This window comes from Paramisgurnus dabryanus, chromosome 6, assembly GCF_030506205.2.
Source record: "Paramisgurnus dabryanus chromosome 6, PD_genome_1.1, whole genome shotgun sequence".
Lineage (NCBI taxonomy): Eukaryota > Metazoa > Chordata > Actinopteri > Cypriniformes > Cobitidae > Paramisgurnus > Paramisgurnus dabryanus.
Genome location: NC_133342.1, coordinates 815,128 through 839,370, shown reverse-complemented (window position 1 = coordinate 839,370; position 24,243 = coordinate 815,128). Strand labels below are relative to the sequence as shown.

Genomic DNA, 24,243 nt, shown 5'->3' with positions numbered 1-24,243 from the left:
CCATGGTTTTACTACAGTTAAACTAAATATTTTTTGTATGAACTCAAAAGAAAGGTAGTTAGGAAAAGTTTACACAACTAAAGAGGAAAAATTACCAACATCAGGGGTGTATTCCAGAAAGTGGGCTTAACTAACCATTAGCGAAACCCTGAACTTTCGGTTGATTAAACTAAAACCTGCTTACCCTGATCATGTCGGTCCTGAGGGCACCTGATGAAGAATTAGTTCAATCAACCGCCTACTGGTAATCAAGATTTAATGCGCCTACACAGGGACTATTTCAAGACATTTTCAAACATGCCTGGGTATGTCACATAACCAGCTTTCCAGCCGTGTTACTCATAAAGCCTCCATTTATAAGACCGCCAGCATGAGGATCTCGTTCACAGTTCAGATTTATGAGAAAGAAAGCAACGGTAAGATTTTCGTTTTCTTTTGCAACTTTTGCTCATTCAAAGCAAACCGAACCTTTAACATCCTTTTAGGAGAGTATATTCTTACAGATCAGACAAAAGTTGTGTTTAATTGTGTCTATTGAATTGTGTGTAATGGCAGTTTTTCTTCTGATTTTACACAGGAACATATTTGCATTTTGTTTTCAGTTACAGCTAAAATCCAGAGGCTTCATAAGCAGAATTAAAACTCAGCAAAGACATCATCTGAATCTCAATGAGGAAACCAATTGTCAGATTTAGAAAAATAAACTCTTATTTACCGTCACTTCAAAACAATTAGCACCATGTCGAACTTCAGAATTTAAACTATAAATAATTAAGATGAACATATTTTCAGCTTTTAAATAGAGCAATGATAGGCAGTGCCTGAAAATAAAACCCCTTGGTAACTTTCAAAAGCATGGGACACTTTTCGGGCACTGCGTAATATTATTGCGCCTCCTGCAGCCATGGAGTCAAGTTTTAAATAAAAAAAAATGTCTAAACATTTCCATTAGACTACAAGGTTTTATAATCAAATATAAAGGCAATCAATCCAGTTTCCGGTTATTGTTGAGCGTGATGCTAATGGTTTAATCAGATTCAATGGATTGTGCTAAGCTATGCTAAAAGAAGTACCGCCAGACCAGGAGATCAGCTAAATGGATTACAAAACTGTAAAAATCCAATGTTTAACTCCAAAGGAGCTGGAAAATGAGCATTTTTTTCAAAAAAGTGGAGTGTCCCTTTTAATCCAGTACAAGACGTTGTTGCACTTTACTGTGAATGTGATTCTATTTGGTTTTGTTTGTTAGCATGGGCTGGATTGTTATGTATGTGTCATCTTCTTTATTTCTCTTTTGCACAGAGTCATGATGTCAGGACCAGTATGTTTGATTGAAAGTGATCAAAATGGAAAGTTTCATGTCAGAAAAGAGGGCAAAGACATTCTGGATGGGATCAATGAGCCGGTGGTGGTGGTGTCTGTAGTGGGACTCTACCGTACTGGGAAGTCTTACCTTATGAACCGCCTTGCAGGACAACAGTCAGGTGAGATAACCCGCAGAAATGCTTTCTCTGTATGATAATAAGGAAATAGAAATATGTTTGAGAATTTTTTAATTAACATTTCTCAGGCTTTCCACTTGGCAACACAATTGAGTCAGAGACCAAAGGCATCTGGATGTGGTGCATCCCTCACCCATCTAAAGCAGGACAGACCCTGGTGCTGCTGGACACAGAAGGACTAGGTGATGTAGACAAGGTAAGAACATAATTTCTATGACATGCAACACAGCATCCACAGGAATATTTTTTTTACATCTCTAAAATACATTAATCTACAAGTACAACAATATGTAGTTTGTTTGTTTGTTTGTTTATTTTTGACATCATTCCAGCATCTATGGCCATATTCATGCTGAGAACTGGTTAATCCATACACAAGTTGATCCACACAAGTTAATTCATACACACATTGGGGAGGGGCAATTTGGCATCTCCAAATCACATAACCTGCATGTTTTGGCCTGTTGGAGGAAACCGGAGAAAACCCACCTGACACAGGGAGAACATGCAAACTGCACACAGAAAGGCCACCTGACATAGCCAGGGCTCTAACCAGGGATCTTTTTGCTGTGACACTGCATTCACACCAGCCGCGGTAGAGGCGGCAAAAACGTGCTATTTGCACATAGTTAGAGTTTACTCGCTTCATTCGTGCCTGAAATTCTAGTCATTTGAGAAATTCACACGGAAATTCGATTCATGGGAGAGCCTTCCATAGGCTTCTGCGACTCCGCTCGCTTCTTGTAATCACGTCACTACTAGAGCAAGCTCCTGATTGGTTAACGCGGCACGTTGTTCCGCCAGAGTTAAAACTTTTCAACTCGCGCATTTGCTCAATTCACGCGCCGCGCTAAACGCCTCATTCGTGCCGCGAGACCTCCAGACGAGCATCAACACGTCTTCACATTGACTTAACAGCTTGACGCCTATACCGTGTTTCAGTTTATATGGTCCCACTCTACAGTGTGTTAAAAGTGACACTAAAGCAGTGTTGAAGTTAATGAGATATTGAAGTGAGGATTTAGTCATTAATGGTGAACACCTGCTGGATCATTCTTTGTCAATTCAACTTAATTTTGGAAATTTTATCTGTTTTTTTCCTTTGTGATTTTGTTGACGCTTTTGTTGAGAGTAGGCCATTCTACCCTTTACGTTATATATATATATATATTTCAACCAATGTTCCCTCTAATTTTTTTCAGCACTGAGCAAATTCTTTTTTTTTCTGAGCGCACATTTTTAGTACTGTGAGCAATTCACAACCACACGACCTGCCGAAAATGACCATGAGCTTGCGTTAACCATAGGAGATTCAAAGAGATGACAGTGTAGCGTGTAACGGGGTTTAGTGTATACACACGTATAATGTTCAATGTGGGCTTGTGTATCAGAAGAGAAAGGAACGGCTACTGGAGAGAGGAGAGCAGTATGACAGGTAAGTAAAAGATCAACACAGAGTCTTGGTTTCTGATTATTTGTAGATTTATATTGAAAATATTAATTTAAGAAAGTGTTTCTCTTTTCTGTATCCTGCTTAAGGAATATAAATCTCAAATACAAGAAACAATATGCAATAAATCCCAATACTCCTCTCTTTGAAATTTACCAGGTACCTGGGTTTAGCAGATTGAACCGTTCAACTCAAGCTGAAAATCAGTTCTCATATACTACAGAGCAAATATATAAATAAATAAATAAAATACTTGTAAAAGTGCAACACTGTTTCATTTTGTTTGTAATCCAAATGAATGATTCACTTAAATGACTCAGTTGGGTTGAATTCAAGAATCAATTGACTCGGTTCAAAGGACCGTTCCTTTAAATAGTTTAAATAGTTCAGTTCAAAGTAAGTGTCCTTTGAAGAAAATCCAAGAAAATACGGAAAATTAAGTTTCAGCGAAATCACGTCCTAGTAGTTGTCCGAAACAAAAAGGAAAAATATCCTCCTACCAGTTCTGATGAATTCAAAGCACAGTTCTGGTTGTCTCGCCTTTTTGTATACACCTTCCGTATATACTTAATTGTCTCGCGTGTCCAAGATGGAGCAGGAGAACTTTACAGATGTTCGCAATTCTCACAAAAAACCCAGTCTTGTAAAAACACAAGGCAGAACAGTAATTAATATTCAATTCAACAGATTTATCAATAAGCATCATGTAAACATTTCAAATAAAAACCTAACTCAGGGTTTCAACACTTATTGAACATATGTTATTTTTTAATCACATTTACGTTACTTGACTGTTAACTTTCAAATGTAAATAGCTTCAGCTCGTTCGTTATATACCAAGGGCCAATGTAAACAAACTAATAAAACTCATAGTTTACTGCCAAATTTGCAACACTTATGCCATAATGTCGACTTAATATTTAGAATATAACTCACCAAAGCATACATTTTAACTTCTTATTTAAAAGAAGAAGTTCATTCGCAGTGTTTTGATGCTCTGTGATTCTGCATCTGCCTCCGTTCTAATTCTCTATTTTGCTCTCTCCTCACTCTAGCGACAGCTTTTCCAAGTTATCACATCACTTCAGGAATCCAATAATTTGTTTTAAATCACTGTTTTGAATCACTTTTTCCTCTTAACTCTTTCCCCGCCATTGACGAGATATCTCGTCAATTAAGAGAAAACGCTTCCCCGCCAATGACGAGATTTTCCGTCTTTCCGCAACTTTTTAAAACCGGAAGTATTGCCCTATGGCAAGCTGCTGCATGTCCGTGTCTGTTTTAAAGATCGCTCTGAATCGGATCTCTATGAAAAGTCCGTCACAAATATGGAATTATTTTTGCTTTTTGCTCAAAATATGGTGTTTTTGCAAAAACCTACCCATATTCAAAAGCTGATTGCAAAAGAACCACTAAAGGTAGGATGAAACGTTTTTTTTTGTTTGAAAGCAGAGGGTCTGTTCTTTCATTTGGTATATTTTATGTTTATTTATTTAAAGAAGAACATTTTCTGGAAGGCATTAAACTTTGGTGAAAATCATGAAAAACGCTGGCGCTGGCTGGCAACTTTTTTTAAAAACGCTGGCAGTGAAAGAGTTAATAAATATTTTAGTTTCTTGAGATCGCCCCGTGCAGCTGCTCATCTGACTCGCTTTCACTTTGTGCTCGTGCTGGAAGCGGCACCTGTGTGAACTGAATGCGCACCATTGGCTCATAAAAGTGTCTGTCACCGTAGCAAGATCAGCGATTGGTTGAAAGTTTCTTCTCCTTCTAGAACACTCGCCAACAGCGAATGCATCAATGTTTATGTGCGGTCTGAAAAATGTGCACGGTCTGACAAATCTATTGCGCGGCCACTTTGACTGGCCTGCGCGGCCGCGCACGCGCACAGCTTAAAGGAAACATTGATTTCAACGTGATCTCACGAGAATACGTGTGTATTTTTAAGTTTCAGTGTGGTTGTACAATACGTACATTTACTTACGTTTAAAACACACTGAAACGTACAATATCGACGTTTTGACAGGACTTATACGTAAATTATGTACGTATTTACAGCTTTACAAACGTACCAATTTGTACGTAAATTATTCCTATTCATAAATTTTTTAAATCGCGGACATTGGTGTTTCTTACTCATAACAATGACATGTTTTCAGTTATATTTTCTGACTTACTTATTTAAGACAGTTTCCCCATTTACCTATTGAAATGATTATGATATTCAGAGAATTTCACAATATTTAACATTTTAAAACTTTAAAATTAATAGCATTTCTGTATTTATATTTAGTTTGTTTGCCATGACACACAAAAACGCATTCTTTCTTGCTGTCTTGTTCTATGCAAAAAAAAAAACTACTTCTATGCAATACGTTATTATTACTACTAAGCAATAATTACAACAAAATACAACATAAATTTACAAAAGATGTTACTTTTATTCATTTGCTGTAAGCCACATCTTTAAAATTCATACGATTGCGAGGAACAGATCCAAATTCAGCCCTTTATCCAGCGATCTTGATCCGAGTTCTCATCAGCAACTGTAGTCAGATCGCGCGTTTGTTAATGTGAATTAAAATATCCCGCCTCAAGAAGCTTTACGACACATTCGCTGAGTCCCAATTCGCATACAATCCATCCTTAATAGTATTCAAAACTAGAATTAGTACGTCCCAAATCGTAGTATGTTGAAATGAGTATCCCAAAGCAGGGCTCTGAACCGGTTCAAGGAACGAAAACGAAAACCGGAAACGAACGAAATTTTAACAGGAACAAAAACGAAAACAAAATCAATTTTAATCGTTCTGAACAGAAACGTTTATTTAAAATTACCATTAACCGGTTAATAACGTTATTTTATCGTTTTCTTTAATATTGTACTTATCAGTGACCAATCATGATTTGAACAGTACAACATGTGACTTTGACGCATCAAGCGTGAGTGACTTTGACACATAGCGTGAGTGAAATGCCCGCGCAGCAGTCATCGAGTCTCCGGCCCGATGGCATTTGTCTTAAATAACCTCAAAGCTACCCATCAAATGTTCAGAGGTATGTTTAAGTGAAAACTTGCTTGGAAATATGAAGATGCAAACTGTAACTCAAAAAAGCCAGGGGACTTATACCACTGTCAATAACTTTTTAGATGGGTCGCCACCAAGAAATTCCTTTTCGTTATTATTTTTCTTACGACAAGCTGTCTTACCAAGTCTGTCTGCAATATTGAAGGATGTGGGGGAGAAGTACAGTAGCCGGGAATCACTGAGGTAACTTACAGAGGCACATTTAACATAAACATCCAGCAGAGTATGCTGCGGTTTCAACCAGAAAAAGACATGATTGAAAACGGGTCGTTTTTTTCAGCTGTTTATACTTAAAATGAATGCAGGAATTTCTTTTGTGGTTTTAACAATTAATGAAATGTTGAAGTTTAGTTATATCATGTGTTATGTTATTATTTTTGTGTGAAAATTAGTCTGTATGCATGCATTTGTTAAAGTATAGCCTGAATTAAAATAACGTTATTAACCGGTATTTTTTTCTAAGTAAACCGTTTCCGGAACGTAAATGTTCAATGAGGAACGCAAAAACGGAAACGTTAAAATATCGATTCTGCTCGGAGTGAAACGATTGATAATTTTTTTCGTTTTTAAGCCCTGTCCCAAAGATACCCAGATGGTCTACTATTTCCGGTTAGAATTCGAAGTGCAGATCAATGCACACTCTAACGGCTAATATTGCCCACAACCCATTGCGTGCGGGAGGGAGGAGCTTAACCACACTGACCCTCTTGCTTATTTGTAGTAATACTGTGGCTGTAGAAATGTTAACTTTATTAGTCCAGCGAAAGAAACATGGTTCCTACACTTTTACTGTAGTAAAAGCATGGTTCATTTTCATCTGGGTATTTTTGAGTTATATGTAAGTATAAAATACGTTAAACAATAGTTATACTATAACTAGCAAACGACCTGTGTTTGGTTCTAATGACGCTCTGCTTCACTTCTCAACTTGGTAGAACACATTTTAAAATGTATTGTGAAAAAACAACAATGAGAAATAAAGATGGGAATAGTAAATAATATTATATTTGACATAAGTTACAAGAATGAATGAAATATTGTTAACAGTCGTGGTGTGCGTAACTAGGCAACCACGTTTTCGTTCACGTTGCATGACGTCATCGAAGTACGTGCCAGAACGTGCATACTATTTTGCTACACACTCAAAAGTATGTAAATTTTCCTCACAAAAACAGTACATACTTTTAGGTCGTAGTATAAGTAGGCGAATTGGTACTCAGCAATTGCTTTACGGCAGTGATATCAAAAGCTCATTGGCTCTTTGAGTGCCACGTGACATATTTGCGTCATTTAATGAAGTTTATTTAACTAAGTTCGGGAGGAGCATGGTCATGTGATCCAACCAATCAGTGCAAAGAGGTGCCTATAAATGGCAGTCCCTCACCTCTGTCCCGTGACAGATTTTTTGCAGCATTTGGCCCCGCCCATGTGTCGTCACATCCGGTTTCGAGCGTTGTTTTGCGACGACATGCTTTCTCGGCCCGCCACTGCTTACCCAGCAAGGATTAATTTCTTTCTACCTGAAAATTTGGGGATATTAACCGACACTTTCCACTTCACACCAGGACGCCGAATCCTACTCTCGCCCCTGCCAGCGAGACCTCCGCCATTTTTTCGCCTCGGTTCCTATCCGGCCCAATCGAGCCGAATCATTAAACAGGGACTGATAAAAGCCTCGAAACGATCACTATTGAACTAAATCTTTCGCGCAGGTTTAACGCTATGACTAAATGTCTCCTTTCAGACTACTAACCATTTCCCATTGAGCCTCTCGTACTCATCTAGCAAGCAAGGCCACCGGGCCCAAATTTCGCGCCCTCCACCTTCCACCCTACTCCGCCGAGTACCGGGTTTTTTCCTAATGCCTCTCACCACCGGTGGCAGGCGCTCGGCAGGTCCGGGCCGCGTCCTAGAGCGCCGGTTTCAATCAGTTCCCTCGCCCGCATAACAGTGGCTCCCGCTTCCATTTCACCAAATATTTCTGTTATATCCGCCAGCGTCGCAATCCGTTTTCCTCATCTGTATTTTTGTCCATAGGATGTTAACTTCAGGTGCTTCCTAGCTTGAGGCTGCCTCCGCTAGCGGCTCAAGCCCTGACGCTATTATTTCTAATTCCTCTGTTTTTAGTTCAACCTGTTCTAAATATCACCAAATATAACGGGAGATTGCCTCCGCAGACCACCGATCCTTATTTATTCAGTACCTCCCCATGCAATCGTTTTGAAATGCACGGATTATTAACACAGGGACAGTTTTTTTTCTTCTGTTTATTCGTCTTGCCCCTTCAAAGTGCTGGGTGAGCCCCATTCGACCGCAGGTGGGACCTACCCGTCTGGTGCTGTGAGCATTCCAGCTAAAGCTCCCGCAGACGCTGCGAGGGTCCTCCCTGTCAAACACGATGCCCAGTTTTGCTCCAAAAAATTCACGCCTTTTAATATATGCACTCTTGTTTCAACTGCATATGGGGTCTACCTCTCCGATGCCATGGGCATTTCAGGTCCGTTTCCGGATTTTTCTTTGCTGGGCATCTCATTTATTCAACAGTTAGGTAATTAAGTGGCATTAATTTTTATAAACTAATCTTTGGCAAACCTTCATCAGCTATAAACAACTCTAAAACTCTCACCCGTCATCAAAACTATATTTAGAAATAAGCCCATTCGCCCAAACTCCATGCCGCCCATTACAATTGACTTAATGTCTAGGTGCCTTTCCGCCTTTCGGCTCAGTCACCACTCCCTCTACCACTCCATCTATACTGCCCGCACGCTGGACGCAGTGTTCATTTTGTGTTTTTTGCTTTTTTGCTTTTTTCACTGTTCAGGACACCTGCACATTCATTAAAATGAATAAATAATTATATGTATATTTATCTGCATGCGTTTATACTTGTGAGAATACACTGTATGTACAGTATTCGTATATATTTTTTCCCTGCATTTTTTTTCACACACAGTTGCACTCTACCGTGCACGTCGTTGTATGGGCTCCCCGTTTGTAGGCAGTGCGGGATTTTCTTCCACCAATTTAAGTTTCGCCCCTTCAAATCGCTGGTCGAGCCTCATCACTCATAATTTTTCTTGCCTTTATATTTTCATGTTGAATTTGCAACAGGACCTACCCATCCAATGCTGTGAGCATCTCCGCCAAAAGCTCCCTTTGGATGCTGCGAGGGTCCTCCTGGTCGGACACCAAATTTTTGACTTTTTAACCCTATTCTAGAGCCTTCCTGTTTGATTTCAGGCGGGACCTACCCGTTCGATGCTGTGAGTATCTCCGTTAAAGCTCCCTTCGGATGCTGCGAGGGTTCTCCCGGTCGAACACCACAATTTTTGCTTTTTAAACCTTATATCAAGCATTTCCTTTTTAATTCAGGTGGGACCTACCCATCCGATGCAGCGAGCATCTTCGCTCAAGCTCCCTTCGGATGCAGCGAGGGTCCTCCCGGTTGGACGCTTAATTTTGCTTATTTAAAAAATGTATCGTAAAGCATTCCCATTTGACTGCTGGCAGGAACTTCCCGTCTGATGCTGTGAGCACCTCAGCCAAAGCCCCCGTCAGATGCTGCAAGGGTCTTCCCGGTCAAACGCCTAATTCGAATTTTGCTTGTCTTGCTTATTAAATTTCTCACCGTCCTCACCAGCTTTTCCCCTCTGCATGTGGAGACGTCTCGTTCGATGCTGCTAGCATCTCAACCAAAGCTCTCGTTGGACACTGCAGCGGCCTTCCAGTGAATTGGCCTTAACTCGTTTAATTCCGCACCTTGTTCTAGTTCGCAAATGCGCTCCCCGTTTGACTGCTGGCGGGGCTTTCCCGTCCGATGCTGCGAGCATCTCAGACAATGCCCCCGTCGGATGCTGCGAGAGCCCTCCCAGTCAAACCACTAGTTTTTCCACCGCTTTCTATAGGTCTTTACACTTACACTTTTTGGGGATGTTTTTTCTGGCTGCTGTCTGTCATTTATGTGGCATTTTTGGGGAGTACTCTGGGTTCGGGCTAAAATTCCGAGCTCGGAGCCCTCTCCTCGGACAGCACGCCAAATATGCTTTATCTCATTCCCTATCGATTACATGTTAATGCGAACTCGTGAAATGAAGTTTATTTAACTAAGTTCGGGAGGAGCATGGTCATGTGATCCAACCAATCAGTGCAAAGAGGTGCCTATAAATGGCAGTCCCTCACCTCTGTCCCGTGACAGATTTTTTGCAGCATCCCTCCTCCACCCCATCACCTCACTCTCATCTAGATTCATTCATCACAGTTAAAGAGAGGGGAGTACTCTGGGTTCGGGCTAAAATTCCGAGCTCGGAGCCCTCTCCTCGGACAGCACGCCAAATATGCTTTATCTCATTCCCTATCGATTACATGTTAATGCGAACTCGTGAAATGAAGTTTATTTAACTAAGTTCGGGAGGAGCATGGTCATGTGATCCAACCAATCAGTGCAAAGAGGTGCCTATAAATGGCAGTCCCTCACCTCTGTCCCGTGACAGATTTTTTGCAGCATCCCTCCTCCACCCCATCACCTCACTCTCATCTAGATTCATTCATCACAGTTAAAGAGAGGGGAGTACTCTGGGTTCGGGCTAAAATTCCGAGCTCGGAGCCCTCTCCTCGGACAGCACGCCAAATATGCTTTATCTCATTCCCTATCGATTACATGTTAATGCGAACTCGTGAACGTGGTGTACGTTTGAAATTAAAAAAGCGCGCCGTGACAGAGGGAAGCCAGATCAACGCTGATCAAACTCTTTGATTAATAACTTTAATACTTCTCTTTACTTTACTTCATATACTCCAGAGAGGACCTTGGCTGTAGCACATTGTCATTTTAACTACTTTTGGTACTGATTTTTTCGCAATAAATAAGTTGTTGTGATTACACTTGTCTGTCTGTTATGCTTTTTAAAACAGTAACGTTAAATGATTTTAATAAACTGTTTTGCGTAGGACTGTAGCACCTTAAAATATCTTTTGAATGCTATATTGTTACTAATATGTTCCTATCTGTCCGTTACGTTGCATAATATAAAAAGAATACATTACGTATTTAAACATTTTGTATAAAAAGAGTTTGTGTTTAGGGTAAGGATTGGGTTTAGGGTAAGGTTTGGGGTAGGGTTAAGGTGGTAACATCGCTAAAATGGTTAAAGGGGAATTATACAGCAATCTTTGTGGAATGAAAGATACGTAAATGTTTTATGTTTTTAAGCTGTCAAAACGTAATAATGCTAAATGTTGTAAATATGTCTACATTGTACGTTTTAGCATCTATTTAAACGTACAAAAAAATACTTTTTTTTTTTAAAGTTACGTGTAAATACTACGTATTAACAGTGAGACCAGGCTGATATATTCGAACCTCACAATTGAAATTCGAATGTCAACCCAAGGAATGAATATTCAAATAATTGAATATTCTGGTCCAGCCCTAGTTGTATGGTGCATTCCATTGAAGCCCCCCAAAGAAAGTGTATTACAAATTTGTTCTAAAATGTTCTAAAAATCTCCCAGCAGTGAACGGTAATTCAACATGGGTTTTATTGTGTGTAGTTAAGGCCACTAACTAATCCAAAGGTAATCTAATATGAAAACACTGAGCGGTTTGTTATTAGGGAGACTCTCAGAATGACGGCTGGATCTTCTGTCTGGCGGTTTTGCTCAGCAGCACCCTGGTGTACAACAGCAGAGGAACCATTGATAATGTGGCAGTGGAACAGCTCCAGTATCCTTTATCATCTTACCTACATGACCATCTTTCACGCTCACATTTACTCACACATGCACACACACAGCTGTTATTCCTTAATGTGTTCCAGCTATGTTACTGAACTCACTGAGCAAATCAAGATCAAATCCCCATCATCTCCATCAAAAGAAGCAGATGTGGCAGGGAAAGAGGATAATGAGTTTGTGTGCTTTTTCCCATCATTCGTCTGGTGTGTGAGGGATTTCATCTTGGATTTAGAAATTGCTGGACAGGAAGTGACAGAGGACGAATACCTTAAATTTGCCCTCAGTTTAAAGAAAGGTATTTCATTCATTCATTAAGTGTGAACCCACAAAATCTTTCCACTCACAAAATCCTGCTGTGCTTTAAGGAAAATCCAATAGACTTCTCAGCAGTGAGGGATATAAGAGATTTTTTAACACACACACTGCTTAAAAAAATGACCTTTAAAAAGGTCCTCTAGGTACAGATATGTATACATTTGGTACCAATATGTACCTTTGAGATACTAATATGAAGTATTTAGGTGCAAAGCTGTACTTTTTAAAAGGGTACATATTTTGACCACTATTTTTCCGACAGTGCACAGTAAGCACCGGTTTTTGCCAACACTATCTTATGGCAATTTGTACATATTTTACGAGGTGGCTAATTCCTATTAATTTGTATGACCACATTTGTACATTTTTAACGATTTACCTTGACACTTGTGACATTGGGGTTAAGGGTGGGGTTTCATTAGGGTTTTTATGATAATCATACGTTTTTGCACGATTAACTTAATACACATTAGCCAACTCGTAAAATATTTATTATTTATATTCCTTTATTTAACCAGGAGATCACATATAGGTATTACTAGTTGCAGTATGTACGAATTCTCATGAGATCAGGCTGGTTTTTGCTATATGTGCTGTAGATATCCAATTCAATTTCTTCATGCAAATGATTTAAGAGGGTTTATTGTCTCCTGAACAAACTTTTTTAGATTGCAAAACCAGTAACTACAACCAGACTCGGGAATGTATCCAGCATTATTTCCCTTCCCAGAAGTGTTTCGTGTTCCCCTTCCCAGCCACACCGAAAAGCATGAAACATTAAGAGAGCCTAAAAGAGGAGGACCTTGAGCCAGATTTTCTGAAGGCCACAGACCGTTTTTGTAATTACATCTTTGAGAAGAGTGCTGTGAAAACTCTAAAAGGGGGTCACAGAGTGACTGGGAAAAGTAAGTGATTTATCAATTTACATCTATATTGAGTATGTAGTGTACAGTAGACAATATCAGCATCACTGAAAGATGTTAGTGTTTAAACTTGTAAAAACATGGCATGATTAAAACATCACCTTTTAAACCTTTACTGTAGGTGCGGTTTCCCAGACAGGGTTCAGATTAATTCAGTACTAGCCCTCATTTAATTTAGGACATTTAAGTAATTTTTACAAACAAACCTCACAAAAACAATATTGGTGTGCATCTTGAAACAAAACAATGGCACTGATATTTGTTAAGACTTGCAAGTAAACTAAGGCAGCTAAAAACATGCATTTGTGTCTCTGGGACTAGGATAAATCCTGTCTGGGAAACCGCAATCTAACAAAACTTACTGAGCTAATAAATAATCACTATTGTCTGAATGAATCACATTTTTTATGTTGTTTGATCAAACTTTTCAATTTGGTCTTAATGGCTAAGAATACAGTGGGGCATGAAGTCTATTTCTTAAATGTTTGTATCTATGTGTGTTGTCAGTGCTTGGTGATCTTGCTCAGATTTATGTAGAGACAATCAGCAGTGGTAATGTGCCCTGTCTGGACAATGCAGTGGTGGCTCTTGCAAATCAAGAAAACCAGGCAGCGTTTGAAGAAGCTTTACAAGTGTATAAGAGTGGCATGGAAGAGGTAAGACACACATTCGGATAATAAAGATCTGTTTACCCTGTTGTTTGTAACGACATGTATATTTACACTAAGGGCCAAATGTAATTTTAAAACATTTACAAATTTGGGTCTTCGGGTCAACTGGGAGAAGAGCAAACTTTGCTTTGTGCAGAGGATCTCTTTTCTCGATATGGAACTGGATTTAGTCGAACTAACGGCTTGCCTAACAAAAGCGCGTGTACAAAGAGCCCGGTCTCACTGAAACAATATCTTCTTCTGGGGCATATGCAGCAGCAGCGGCTGCGACATCGCTAGAGCTGCTCCATATGAGACAACTTCATCATTGGCTTCACAACCGAGTCCCAAGAAGAGCGTGGTGCACCGGTGTGCACTGTGTAACCATTACACCTACGTGTCGGCTTACTTTCACCCTGTGGATAGACCCAGCATTTTTTTGGGCTGGGAGGTAACTAAACAAAGATTCCAAAAATGGTGAAAGTAAAAACTAAAAACACAATAAATCTTACATATTGGAATTAAAGATCAAGTTCACGGGCTTGTTTCACGGTCAAAAAACTGTGGGCTTCCCCCTTCACAGTTTATTCATTCCCCCCCATTTATTCATTTAGAGAGATTGCCCCTTACTGGTTTAACGTGCTATGTTTGGCTTTGGCTCCTACATAGCCGTTGTATTTTGTAATATATAGCAATATTTCAAAATAATTGAAACAGGAAGTAAACAGTGACTGATATCTGAACTGCCTTCTGTCAACCTGCTCACATTTGAATTCACAGTGATATTAATCACTCACGCTGTCACTGTATCACAGTATGAGAATAGTGTGATGTCACTGTGATCATCACGTGAGCTTATGTGTCTACTGGGAATGCCATTTATTTCCCTTGTTATGAGAAATAAACTATTGTAAAAGGACTTGTTATTGATTCTGTGTAGAAAACTAGAAGTCCACAAAAGCCATTTGTTCATTTTTTATATAGTCTGACTGTTATTTTGCGAGGAAATGAATAGAGAGTTGTTCTCATACAACTATAGCTTTTAGTGTTGAAATAGCATGAAAATCTATAGACAATACATCTGCTAAGCTGCATTAAAAACATAATGTGATATATCTGCTATGCTGCCCCTATTAGCGTAAGATGAAAACTTGAGTTAATATGTGTCGAAATTAAATTGAAGTACACAAAGCAGCATGTAAAGTCTAAGTGTTTTCCAGGTGAAGATGAAGTTTCCAGTTAATGTGACTGATGTTAGTGAAGAGCATCAGAACGTCAGCAGACTGGCTACATCTGATTTCACAAAACGTTCATTTAGAGATGAAAATCAAGAGTACTTTATAAAGTTGGAGGTGAGTTCAAAATTTTAACTCAAACACTATGGATATAATAACAACGCAGCTACTATTGGAAAATGCCAAAAGTATTCAAAGGTGTGTTTTATGTGCACTACATTTAGTATCTATGTATGTATGTATATATACTGTATTATTATACTATACCAAGTGACCACTTTATGTGGTGAATATGTTTGTATTTGTGTTTTGTTACTATGCATGTGTTTGTGTGTCTATAGGAAAACATAGGTCAATACTATTTAATCTTGTTGGAAGAGAATGAGATGGCGTCAGAAAGGAAATGCAAAGAGCTCCTAAAGGATCTGTTTTTTAACATGAGTGAACGATTGAAGAATGGAGAATACAGTCGGTGTGGAGGATATAAAGTCTACTGCAGAGACAGAGACGCCATCATTAAACAATACCACAGTGAACCAAACAAAGGAGTCAGGGTGAGGACATTTACTCTGAATGTGAATGTGTGGCGTATAAATCTCTATTTGCTCTATGTGAGTTGTAATTGATTTCTGTGCAGGCTGAAGCTGTGCTGAATGAGTTCATGAATGAGAGAGGACCTGAAGCAAACAGCATCCTTTACACGGATGAAAATCTGACTAAAAAAGAGAAAGAAATTCAGGGTAAATCTTCATTAATGGAGGTTTCTTTTTTTAATTTAGTGTCTCATACATGACTAATTACTTGCTTATTATTATTTTTCTTTCTGTTTTGACCAGAGGAGAAGGCAGAGAAAAAGCGCCAGGAGGAAATGAGGATACAGATGGTGGAGGAGTTTATAAAGCAAATAGAGGAGTTAAAAGAAATGAATCGAGGATGGTGGAATTTATGGGGAATTTTGCGCTAAATCTCCTAACCTTTTAAAATGAATTAATAAGGTCTGAGCCTATGGCCAAAGGCATTGCTCCGACATGAGGTACAAATACGCATTCAGTGATCCAAGTTCTCTTCCCAGATCCTTTGCTGATCCCGTTTTTTTCTCTTCACCTTGTACTTTTCTGTCATCTCCAAAAAACTAAATAAAAACATAAAAATAAAAAATTTTGTATATGGAAAACTACTGTATATCATTAATATGTATAGCAAGTAATTCATTATTTTAAAGCGTTTTGTACTCTCAAGTACTTTGTGCTTTTTCTATTTATCTTCTTGGGCTTTTAAAAATTGTGCTTACAGTCATACACTGTTGTCAATGTTTGTCTGTATGGAAGGTAAAATAAGTCTCATAAATCAGTGTGCACATTAGTTCGGACAGCTGCTAGCAGTGTTGTGCCTGAACGAGTTCATTGAGCGAAAGTTTACGAACTCATTCATATTTTGGGCGAACGTGAACTGAACGTACTGTATTACTGCCTGATGAACGTTACTGTGAACTCGTTCATGCTGGGGCTTGTGAACGGCACGCTCTCTTAGTTTAACATCGTTCAATAGGGTGCCAGATTGCTTCCAGGTGAATACCCAGTGTTTCACGGCTGCATGCGTCATTAAAACAAAGAGCAGCATGGAGGTGACGCACTTGGACGCTGCTGAAATCCCTGCCGTGCCACTCACATAGTTTAACATTACATAACATCATATTTGTCCTAAACGGTTAACGATTAACATAGGCTGCTAATGCATATTCTGGATCTTGAAATAGACTCTGACTAACCTTACGCTATTTAACATGCACGTGCGGTGTGCAATACCTGCGAGTTGTCCTACACGCGATGCCTCGCAGCGCTTCTCGCCCGGAAAACCCCCTTGAAGCACCCCTTTTTAAATCCACAAATGCACAATAAGCGAACCATAAGTATAAAATGGGATTTGCAAATAAAAAAATTAAGAATATATTTTAATTTTATTTATTTTTCAATGGCTTCCTGCGCATTTGTGAATCACTGCACACTTTTTTTTTTTTTATTGGGCTGGGCCATTCAGGGCAGCAAAAATATAAATTAATGCAAAAATCAATGACTGCTGTAAAAGATGATTAGGGACTTTAAGCAACAGCCTCTAGTGGAACGGCAACGGCATTCTGGCGTTGTATTGCGCATGCGCGAATTTAACTGCTACTTTGCGACGTTCTACTGTAACGGTCTACTACGGGAGAACAGCTGATTTGCCGTAGTCGCTACAACGTGAGAGATTATGTACATAAATATTATGTTTTATGGCATATGACATTGTAATTGCATCAGTTTATGATTTTACCACATGTCTTTTATATAATGTCTGTTAAAATGTTTTAAATTTAAGCTAATTTTAAAGATTTTGAAGTATTCAATGTTTTCAAGTATTGGTTAAATCTAGGTTTTTAGACTTATTTACATCATACAATAGTAAAAACTCATCTTCTGACAAAAGATTGTACGTTAATTTAATGACAAAACCAACCCTTCTCTTGCTTTTTTAAATGACATTTTTTTGTTTCTCAATAAATGAATTAATACCGCGTTGCGCTGTCCTGTTTACGGGTGCTTAGTGATTTTTACGTTCTTGGCTACGGCGGTGTGACAGCATACTTCCGGTCGCCGTAGCCGTTTCATTCCCAGCTGTTGCTTAAAGTCCCTATTAACTGTGCAGTACAACACCAATGAATTCATTTGCAACTCTGCTATAATTCTGCATTTCAATCAACTGTGTGCATGCAATGCTGTTTTTCATTTGCGCTTCAGTTTTCTTTGAGCTTGAGTCACAGACTGTGGTGAAGCTGAATCAGAAAACAAAGACATCCAGCTGGATCTATCAAAAGATTAAATTGAATGTATTGATTTGTCAAATTTATTTTGATCCATATTGTGTGTGTGTTGTCAGTGCAGGGTGATCTGGCTCAGATTTATGTAGATATAATCAGCAGTGGTCAGGTGCCCTGTCTGGACAATGCAGTGGTTACTCTTGCAAATCTGGAGAACCAGACAGCGGTTGAAGAAGCTTTAAAAGTGTATAAAAGTCGTATATCAAAGAGGTAAACAAACACATTCTTATATATTTAGTACACTCATTAAAAGCCACAAACAGTACTCCACAAGTCTACTCTAAACTGCATTAAAGGGCACATATGCACAATTTTACAAGATGTAATATAAGTCTCAAGTGTGCCTAGAATGTGTCTGTGAAGTTTAAGCTCATTATACCTGTCACATACGTGTGTGTGGTAAGAAGAAGAAGACAAGTAGTTTCCAAATAACATATAAACTTTACCTTCAAAAGCAGGATGAATTCACAACACAGCATGAACACACTTTGTTAACTAACATGACTGAGACCGGACAATGTCCAAACCTTGTAAAAGTGGATTTTGCATAATGTGTGCCCTTTAACATGTAGCGTTTTTAAAAAAGCATGGCAGTATGAAAGAAAAATCATCTGTTGTTTCTCTTAAACTGAGAAAGAGAAGGCGACTCTGCTGGAACAGATGGGTAGAGAGGAAGAGGAGAGACAGGAAAACTGAATGAGACAGATGGAGGAAAAGTTGAAGAAGGATATGGAGCAACCACGAGAGGAGATGGACAGAGCTCTGGAGAGCAAACTAAGAGAACAGAAAGACCTCTTAAACAAAGGCTTTAGGAAAAAGCTGAATTCTTTAAGGAAGAGATAAAAAATCTAACAACAAGGGGAGAACCATTGGGTTAAGAAATTAATTTATAAAACACTACTATAAAGGTTTTCTTTACTGTTCTTCAAAAGGAGATGATGAAGCGATTAGGATACACAGATATGTCGTTTTCTTCACTATCATACGATTTGTTTATCGTTTTGGCCTTTTTATACAATCATTCATGGACAAAGCATCATCACAGGATTAGTCACGCGGCATCACACATTTCGTGGGGCAACACACAAATTTCTGCAAACACCCTTAGCATTTAAAGGGGACATTTCACAAGACTTTTTAAGATGTCAAATAAATCTTTGGTGTCCCCAGAGTACATATGTGACGTTTTAGCTCAAAATACCATATAGATCATTTATTATAGCATGTCAATATTGCCACTTTGTAGGCATGAGCAAAAATGTGTGGTTTTGGGTGTGTCCTTTAAAATGCAAATGAGCTGATCTCTGCGCTAAAGGGCAGTGCCGTGTTTGGATAGTGCAGATTAAGGAGCGGTTTTATCCCCTTCTGACATCACAAGGGGAGCCAAATTTCAATAACCTATTTTTTCACATGCTTGTGGAGAATGGTTTGCCAAAACTAAGTAACTGGGTTGTTGTTTTACACATTTTCTAGGTTAGGTTGACAGAAGCACTGAGGACCCTATTACAGCACATAAACCTGGAAAAAGTCAGATCTGATATGTTCCCTTTAAATGAATGTGTTGTGCTTCATCTGATATGCAGCAGGTGGCGCATGCAACTGTACTGTACTGAACTCAGTACTTTGCAGGTATCCAGCTTTAGAGGTATTCAGGAGATAATGTGTACAGTAGACTACATAAATATTTCTTAATTTTCCGTATTTAAATTCATGCAGTTGTTAAACTTGATAGATTAACACAACTTTAACACGGAAGATCAGTGCAAAAGGAACCGGTATTGGGTATTTTAAGACAACTTGTATGAATGGTTTTGATCCACTTCAAATGTTGTTTTGAACCAATGTCTTGAATGTCCATGACCCATTATTTCTAGCAGAGCAAGTCAGGTTTTGACTTGTTTATCTGTTGGTATTTAATATAATCTATTAAGGTCCAGCAGTATATTTAACTGTAGACATGGAGCACTTTTTAATCCATGTGTGCACCAAAACCATCTTGTGTCCCTGCTGCCAAAAAAATACTCTTCTTCGTTTTATATGTCCACAAAAATGTGCCATACTGGAACTTTAAATATGACTTGGTTTTGTGGACATATGAAATTCTGTATGGAGGAATAATCTAAGATCACCTGCCATGACTTCTTCAACCTCATCAGACATTATAAAAGAAGACTCCGAGCTTGTATCCTTGCAAATGGAGGTAGCAAAGAGGATTAAATAAAGGGGTGCCCATATTAGAGAAAATGATTTATTTCGTTATGTAAATTCCCCTTCACTTTCAATTTTTGTGATTTTTTTTATTTAAGCTTAAAAGAAGAAACATTATAGATAATTTTTTCTAGCTTTCTTTGCTCATATTTACCAAAGGTGCACAAACTTTCGAGCCACACTGTATAACTTGTCTGTGGTCTATTGTTGTTAAAGTGATAATATGTTTAAAATGTCCTTTAATAAATATTTCAACAGTTAGTCATATACATTCTGTTGTTTGTCAAATGCTTGCATGCAAAGAACAAAAGACAAAAAACATCTGCGTCAGCACTGATGTGAGACATGACAAAAATAGCCATCTATAGATCTCATCTTCTACTGTACTATGCTGGTTTGAATAGTTCTGCTAAATGATCACTGATGGTATTTACTGTAGCTCAACTGGTAAAGTGATATTTTAGCAGATAATATACATTAAAGCACTGTATATCACTTTAGATAAAAGCCACTGACTTTGTTGCGCATATTCTCATAATTAGATTATAAAACGTAAAGACTTAAACTTGGATTTGACAAAGTCACATATGTCTGCAGGTGTGGCAAGTTAAGTTTAAACCTTGCTTATACAATTAAAAACCAGATCTGATTTCAGTTTTATTTCCTCCTAATAACAAACAGTAAGCCAGATGATCTGACCACATAAAGTTAGACATTTATTTTTAGGCAGACTTTATTGGTTTTCAAAGAAATTACACATGAATACATGAATTTTAAGTCAGCTCTTAATTTATTTGTGCGATTGTGTGTGTGAAACACGTACAGTATGTGACCGTGGACCACAAAATACACTACATGGAAACATTTGCAGCAATAGGCAACAATACATTGAATGCATCAAAATTATTGATTTCTCTTTTATGCCACAGATCATAAGGATATCAAGTAATCATGTTCAATGAAGATATTATGTAAATTTCCTACCATACATATGTATTTATCATGTAATCTGTGTCGCTAAGGACTTCATTTGAACAAGTTAAAGCTGATTTTCTCCATTATTTTGATTTCCTAAATATTTCCACCTCGGCCAAATATTGTCCTATCCTAACCATACATCAATGCAAAGCTTATTTACTCAGTTTCCAGATAATGTATAAATCTCAATTTAAAACAAAAATGAAAAACATATAAGACACAAGAAACATGAGAGACACATGAGGCTCAAGATAAAGAAATCACAACACCACTGCAGGTTTTCATTACTTTTACATTGTGGCTCATGAAATATCATTGACCTAAATTAAAAGTTTAAAGTGAATAATAACCCATGTGAATAGTGTAACAACTCTACATTGACTATAGTGATAGATGTAGCCAATAACTTCATGTTCTTAGAAAAATATTTGGTTATTATATTTATTGGTTCTCAAATCTGAAAAAAAAGACAAACCAAAGCTCGGCTCTTAGGAGGTTAAGCTAGTTACTCTGATTTTACCACAGGATTAAGGGTTTCGATCATCTCATACCTGTGATGAAATATCAGAGCCTCTTATTGCTTTCATTTTTGCTCCAATACATTAAATAGTTAAATAAAACTTTTACAAACAAGCAATTTTGACACAGCGTGCAAAATACATCACTCACTTAAACCTGAAATAATTGTAATTGATTACTCTGCTATTGATACTAATTAATAAATCATTAAATAACCATGAACATAAATTAACGCCATATCTGACCCAGCTCCATATACAACTACTACAGAGCCCTGGGCTTGAGCTGAATCTTCGGACATGCTTAGAAGACTCAAGTCAGGCCCTGAACTCTGAGACACAGTAAAAGAGCCGTAATATACCAATGAATGTACCCGCTCAGAGGGGCGGTTTCCCAGACAAGTTTTAGGTTAAAGGGACACTCCACTTTTTTTTTGAAAATATGCTCATTTATCAGCTACCCTAGAGTTAAACATTTGATTTTTACAGTTTTGGAAATCATTCAGCTGATCTCCGGGTCTGGCGTTTCCACTTTTAGCATAGCTTAGCATAATCCATTGAATCTGATTAGACCATTAGCATCATGCTCAAAAATAACCAAAGAGTTTCGATATTTTTCCTATTTAAAACTTGACTCTTCTGTTCTTACATCGTGTACTAAGACTGACGAAAAATTAAAAGTTGTGATTTTCTAGGCAGATATGGCTAGGAACTATAATCTCATTCTGGCGTAATAATCAAGGACTTTGCTGCCGTAACATGGCTGCAGGAGGCGCAATGATATTACACAGTGCCCGAAAAGACTAGGGGATTATTTTCGGGCACTGTTTAATATCATTACGCCTCCTGCCGCCATGTTACAGCAGCAAAGTCCTTGATTATTACGCCAGAATGAGAGAATAGTTCCTAGCCATATCGGCCTAGAAAATCCCAACTTTTAATTTTCTGTCAGTCTTTGTACACAATGTAACTACAGAAGAGTCAAGTTTTAAATAAGAAAAATATCAAAACTCTTTGGTTATTTTTTAGCGCAACGCTAATGGTCTAATCAGATTCAATGGATTATGCTAAGCTATGCTAAAAGTGGTACTGCCAGACCCGTAGGTCAGCTGAATGGATTCCAAAACTGTAAGAATCAAATGTTTAACTAGGGGAGCTGGAAAATGAGCATATTTTCAAAAAAAGTGAAGTGTCCCTTTAAGCCAGGCCTAGGCCTTAGATATATTAGGACATTTAAGTAGTTTTTACAAACCTACCTTACAAAAAACAATACTGCTGTGCATCTTGAGACAAAAAAATGACACTGATATATGTTAAGATACTGTATGTCAGTGTAAGGTGTTTTTAAATGAAGGCAGCTTAAACATGCATTTTAGTCTTGGACTAAGATAAGCCCGGTCTGGGAAACCACCCAAAAGAGATTCTGTGTGCATGATTGTCAGCTGGTGATAATATGAAAAAATGTTCCTGCAAAACACTGTGCAGCAGATTTTCTCTGAGATCAACTGATCATCAGCAACACAAAAATCATTTTTAAACCGCTTTTCAAAAATATGATATGCATAAAGTAATGAAATCTGTTTACTAAAATGCTTAATTTTTGGAAGAGCTGTATTTTGAGAACTTTTTTTAGCTTTGGATGCACTGCAGAAAGTCAGTTTCTTAAATGTTTTCCAGGAAAAACAAAATCAACAAAATTAGGCAACTTGAGGAGAAAAAAAACATTAAATAAAATATGTTTCTGAATGAACAAAGACAAAGGTGTTAAATCTAAAACAGCATCTCTTAAACAGCATTTGAGAGCGCAGCACCTTTCTGGACTAATTCACAAACAATTGCAATTTAACTAACTAGTAGGGCTGTCACTTTTTATTCGATATTCGAATATGCATTCGAACATGACGTGAAATATCCGTATTCGAATTATAAATAAACCATCCGGTTTTTTAAATGCCATCTAGCGCATTTTTTACAGTAACACCTCGTAATAGGAAGGAGGCTGAGAGTGAGACCGACGATGACAACTGTGCGCAAGAGAGGGAATCAAATGGGACCAAAATGAACCTCATGTGCATGTCAAGATAGAATTATAGTTTGTATATAAAATGACATATTGTTTATAGTGTTAAATATTATGGCAGAATAAAACGCTTGTGTTAATAAGTTCGCATTATGAAATTAGCCTGTATGAAGATATTTTCATAATTTTTACAACGCAATGTAAACTTTATATTAAACAACAACAGCATTTGTCTTGTAAACGGATTTTAAATGATCATGTGCTGACTGTCGCGCCTCACACAGACGACAAGTGAGATCTGCTTAAAGCGGTAAGTTTAATTTCATCTTAAGTATCAAGGTTTGTGCTCTCTATCATTGAAAGCGGGCAAGCAAACAGCACGCGCAGGGTTAATGTACTTGTGAATGACGGCTCAAAAACGCGCGGGATAGGCTTTGTATGTGTGCTTGTTGTCAATAGTTCTGGTCACAAACACGCTCAAGTGCGGGATATGTGTGTTTGTCAATGACGGGCATTAAATCTGCGGAATTCCGCTGAGTTTTCTGCCAAAATCTGTGGGCGCGAATTCCGCTTGCGTCTGCCTATATTCCTGCTGCAATTTAAGTTGTCATGTTATTGTTTGTAACTGTTCTGTGCAACATGATCTCACAAAAATCCGTGAAATAGTCACGCATTATTTTGCTCAGTTTTGCGTGACATTGTCACGTATTTCCACCATATTACGTGCCCCTGACACGACTTGCTTTTCCGTGAAAGTTTCACGTA

The 24,243-nt window shown here is 38.2% G+C and overlaps 1 pseudogene; it reads left to right on the top strand.

Annotated features, from left to right (window-relative positions):
• The first annotated feature begins 299 nt into the window (after positions 1–299).
• Positions 300–16,839, top strand: LOC135748521 (guanylate-binding protein 1-like; annotated as a pseudogene).
• The last annotated feature ends 7,404 nt before the right edge of the window (positions 16,840–24,243 follow it).